Raw genomic sequence first — 6,204 nt, 5'->3', positions numbered from 1 at the left:
CCGTCGCTTTTTTACCATCCAGTCGTACCTGTCCGCCCGCAATCTAGCGGATGCCTCGCACGTAAACGTGTAATGTGTGTTATCGTGTTATACCAATTGATTATAATTACACTATTTCTGTACGATGATTATGATACACGTCTCATTATACCCATCTGGTCGCCGCACACGATATTGAAATTACACAATATTATCGTTACATAAAATATAATAGCCGAATTACCCGACCTAGCCAGGGAAAAAAAGTGAACAATTTATCGAAAATTATGGCACTTGGTGTATCCAACTTGGGTTTCAGTGTACCTAGCTTTATGCACAAATTCGACAGAGGTGGGCAGTTCACCAGCGGTGGATTTGACATAACGCTTATTACGCTTGGTGTACATATAGACATCGGTGTAATAAAATCGTGAGCTAATCGACAAGTATTAGGTATATTATCTCCGAGTGTCAAAATTAACAATCTAAAATAGACATTTATTGTCGGTATATTAGTTAATGTAGTAGCATGTAAACAACAATAATCAGTTAGAACGTGGTTCAAACTATTTGCTAAACCTTCCTGGTATCTTTAAAAACAATCGATCAACTTTTCGCTAAAATCAGTCCAGTAGATTTTGAGTCTATAAGAAACAACCACACATTTCCTTTTAAATATTTAACGAATGAAGATAAATAGAAAGAATGCCAGAAGGGTGATAAATAACCAGAATGCCAGGTAGGTATATATATTAGCTTTATAGATGTACCACCCAATATAGCATAAATAGGGGAGTTGCAGGAAATACGATTGCACCGGGGACCAGGGGTTTCCTTTCTGGCGGTTTATAATATATAGGAATCCTTCCAGAATACCTTGTATAAACTGAATCGGAAAGTTTTTGAATTTTCTCATCTGGACCAAAATTTTATATTTACGGCAATCGTACCTCTGGCACAGCAGACAGATGATGGACTTGGCAGTCGATAATAGTGATATCAATAATACTTTATTATTTTTTAAAAATAAGTTTATTCGTGCAAATACATATAATTAAAAAAAAAAAATGTTTTTATTTCATTAGTTAAAGCAGTGACTTTCTGTCTTCGCTGAACACTCGAAATTTGGACGTGTTTTCTTCCAACTCATCGATTGACCTAGTTAAGAAATAAGAATTTTAAAAACTAATTCAAATTTTTCGTCAAGTCTACTTGGGATCGACTTTCCAACATTTTTGATTGTATCCCACTGTAAAGCCTAAAAAAGTCATCCTAAAAATTAAGAAGTTAAAAAAGTAAAAATTGAGAAGTTAAAAAAAGGAAATATTTTAATTTAATGAGAGTTAAAATGAAAAAATATAAATGTGGACAAATTTATTTCAAGTAGATTTGACGAAAAATTTTAATTCGTGTTCAGAATTGATAAGAATTTTAGGTTCACAAGATCAATCCGTACATTGGAATAAAACACGTCTAAATTATACGAGTGTAAGATAAAGACAGAACATCACTGCTTCCAATTCCCTTTAAATAATATATTATATTGTTCAATGGTCGACTACTATCATCACTTAATCTTAGTTATAATTTTTTAGACCGATTTTGCTTGATGGAATTATAATATATAATATAATGCCAATACCATTACTCCTGGTCGAACTTATAACGCTGCACTCTGTTCACTTGAAGTATTAGATCATAATAGGTTTTTACTCAATACATTATATTTTAACAAATATTTCCTTTTTAAAAGTTAAGGAATGATTAAAAAGTATACTTTTATATTTTTTATGAACTAGAATACTTAGGTAGATATATTAATTATAGTCATTGAAAATATCTACGAGTGTATGACACAATCTGAATGCTGCAGCAACCACAGTGTCACCGTGACTTTGAAGTTGCTTCGTGCTTGGTAGTCACCCTCAATACATATCATTAGAATTAATAATTAGTAGTAGGTATACGGTAATTAGTAATAAACTAACAATAAATTATAGCGAGTACCTATATATTTTTAAATAATATAATTTGTTGTAACTTATAACGCAATAAGGGATTTTTGAAATAAATAAATTATTATCTTATTTCCTGGATTTGTTGATATTGTAATTAGAAGACACAAATGATAACACCGACACAACAGTTGATAGGACATAGGTACTAATTACAGCTTTTTATCGAATGACGCGTTTATGGTGATAGATCTTGATGTGCGCATGTGTTGCAAATAAGATCGCATTTTTTCACAGTAAAGATCGTATGATAATAGTAGCCGAGTAAGTAAAAAATATTCATCTCAGTAAAATTTAGGTTTACAAAAATAATGTGCAATATAATATAATAACATAATATAGTGTCATAAAACAAGTTATTAACTACCTAATCGATAGTGAAATGTTTTATAATTTGCAGTGCCTAGGTACACGTATTGTTTCGTTGTATCAAAAATTATTATGAAATCAATTTCGTTTTCATAAACATGAATCCAATAAAAGTTAACAAAATATACGTGTTTGTTAATCTCCACATACGTTAGAAGTTACCAAATTATCATCATTGAAATTGTCACCACAACCAATAAAATGATTTCCTTGCAAAAGGTCACAATATAATCAAAATTTAATGACATAACAAATTCGTAATATAAGAAAAAGCAGATAGGTGTGATAATTAAGTGTTTAATTTATTAAAGATTTTTTATTACAGTTGTCTCGGAAATCGAATTACTTTCTCCAATACTCGAAGAACTGTATATTTAATGATAATTTAAATTTATGATTGTTTATATACCTATTTCTGATTTTATTTATTTATTGTATGACATTTCACATATCATTATATTTATTGTGAGCACACAACTAATATAAGTATTCAATACAACTGTATAAGTAAGGGTTAGGATTATCCAATTCAAAACATAATAATACTATTTTTAATATTTGCACAATTTTGTATTAATGTATTAATCGTTGAATAACTTAACCTAATCATTCGACAATTTAAATTTTAACACACAATACGTAGGTATATACATCCTATAAATTATTCAACTATAAAACAAAAATTTATTAGAATTTATTTCACTTTAATTAACATAAGCTCTAATTTTTTAGATAAGAAAATGATTTATCAGCTTGGGACTTTGTCTAAAACACATATTTCTAAATTCAAATTCTATATGAAATAATTTTAAAATTAGATACATTTTGGTACTTGCCACTTGTGTGCTTACATTATGTAACTATTAAAAAATATCAGTTAAAAAATGCTATTAAAATTGTATTATTTTACAATGTTTAGCTATATTATTATAATAAATGGGAATAACATTTTTGGAAATAATTTTTCTTTAAAATATTTAAAATTGTATCATAAATTAGTTGGTATAGTATATCAGTGTAATATTTTTTAAATTATTACTTGATTTCAAGACATTTTATCTCCTGTAGGGTTCCTTATGTCTTAATGCTGCTGTAAAAATGCCACAAAAAAAAAATGTTACTAGGGATAAAAATACCACAATATAATACATGGACTTCTCAACATTACGCCATACAGGTAAACTGTTATAAAATTATAAAGTATCTTTTGAGTTATATCGTTAAGTTATGTTAGATAGTAGCACAGTTCACAGATTATAATATAGTGAACCGTATACACTATACATCTAAAACAAATGTATATTAAAACGCCCTTGTAGTGAACAGTAGGAGTTCTATACTATAATTATTATGTAATAGCAATGTGCATACTGCAGATACAGTATATTAAGTTATATTGTTGTGACTAAAGTGCGTTAGTATGCGTCTAATGGATTTCGAATATACAACTAATCAACAGAAAAAAGGGTAGTCGTCGCATTGCATATGCTTACGAAAAACAACTGTGAGCGGAGACAGTCTGTTAGCCTATATTACTAAATAGCAATTGTATTTTATCATAGAGATGTGTTTACTTTTAAGGATACTTTATATTAATACGTGACAGGCAATGTATAGCTGTGTAGGATTTATAGATATACTATATAAATTATAATACTTCATACTTAATACTTTTATTATCTGTATTCTATACATATATATCTTGGTAGCCGTAAAAAGAGTAGGCTCATAGAGCTGTACTATTACTAACACTTTCCATAATATTAATTATAAGTTTATTACCACAATTGGCACAATTACAAATAATATTAAGAGGGGTAGATTAAACTTTAAAATGTCATTGAATATAGAAAATAATAATAAACGTTTTTAAAAAATTAATATTTTTTGAATTAAGAGCCTATTTATAATTACCATAGGAAAAATTGTTGTTTTCCGTCAAAATTTCAACTTAAAATCTCTATAAAAAAAATTATAGGTATCTACATGAGCTAGTGATGTTTTTAAAATTCTGTAAGAACAACTTATAAGAAATTTTGTATTACATTTTTTTAATTAGTATATAAGTATTATATGTATAAAATAATTTAAACATTTTGCTAATTTTGTCAGAAGTTTGAACTTCAAACACTAAGAAAATAATATTGTTCCTATGTATTTTTGAGTTTTACATTTCTATAAGAACAACTTATAAGGAACTTTATACATACAACAATTTCAAGCTTTATGACCGATAAAAAAAACATTTTAAATGCCTATAAATAGCCTAAAATTTGTCTGAATATTTTCAAAATTTTACTGTTTACAGAAAATGATAATTTTAGTAATAGTAGAATATTTCAAGTTTCTACAATTAATAGTTTTTGAATGACAATGTGTTCTAACTTCGAAAGTACATTGCAGTATTGACTTATAGAAGTATTAATAACAATAATAATATGAAATGGTGAAATATTAAAAAAATTCCGAATTTGTAGACAATATATTATTGCATGTATACAATATGCATGTGATAATTTTGGAAAAAATATATTTCAACCGCACAAAAAAAATCTAAGTTTAGGTAATACCTAAAAAATTCTTAGAAATAGACATTGTCACTTGGCGCATCTTGTCACCGTTTCTGCTCAGAATTATATTAACTTATCATTGAATTCAAATATAACATTTTCATTACAGTGACCTACTCTATGACATGATAGGTACGCTTAAGAGTTAAAACCTAATAAAGTATAGCAGAGCGCTTCCCCTGTTTTTTTAAAAAATATTATACGGATTTTTTTATATATTTTATGTTCTATTATACTTTAAATTCTAAGCGATGAAAGTATTGAATTTACTGGGTTGTGTATTTTTTTTAGGCACTTTTCTAGTACCACTTGGCACTTTGTTATTTTTGTGTAACTCAAAAACTAAGAACCATAGATGATACTTAAATAAATTGTCTACAAATGTTTATAATAGCATTTTTACACCTTTTAAATTTTGTCTTTCCAACATGATGATCACGACATTATTTCCGAGTTATTTCTACCCTACAATTAAACAGTCTACGGGGTGGCACATAAAATGGGTATTGTGTAGTACACTATAAATTATAGGGTACCCACCTATATATTGAGGTCTAATGAAGTTTTATCACCCGCTCATCACTCGCATAATAATATTAACACTTACAGAAAGTATTTTTTATGATAACCCATGTTTCTAGAATACTTATTACTCGAGTGTACATAATAAAATAATGTAGTTACCTATATTATACAATTATGGTAGACTCATTAATCATTATATAGTTATATCTATCTCGACTACTGGAATGGTGGAATGTATAACATTAGTCTCGGTAGTTTTGATTTATTGCTGTTAAAATAAATAAAATATTTATATTATAACTATTAATTATGTTCACAGTTTATTACATAATTCAAATACTTACCTAAATATTAAATTTTTCGGAATATTTTAGTTATTGTAATTTTATTATAAAATAACAATATTACATAAATTTAACCTATATAATATACCTACGTTTTATGTTACAATTTTGATAATAATTAGTATAGTAGGCAGTACCTACGTTAGGTTACTACTACGTATTAAAAATTATCTAGAATTATTAAAGAAAACATATGGATGATTGAGTAACGCATTGTATTCATTATCATATAATAATGTTTAACACCTCACCGCGACCGTGTGCTAATACGTAAATAAATTACAATAGCACAATGATTATGAAAAGATTCATGAGAACTCCAAAACAAATCTACACATGAAGTAAGGAACACATTTGTCTACAATCTCAGTTTAATACTGTTATTCGTTATACTTGGTTTTC

This window comes from Myzus persicae, unplaced genomic scaffold, assembly GCF_001856785.1.
Source record: "Myzus persicae strain clone G006 unplaced genomic scaffold, MPER_G0061.0, whole genome shotgun sequence".
In the NCBI taxonomy this organism is placed as follows: domain Eukaryota; kingdom Metazoa; phylum Arthropoda; class Insecta; order Hemiptera; family Aphididae; genus Myzus; species Myzus persicae.
This window is presented reverse-complemented; position numbering follows the sequence as displayed.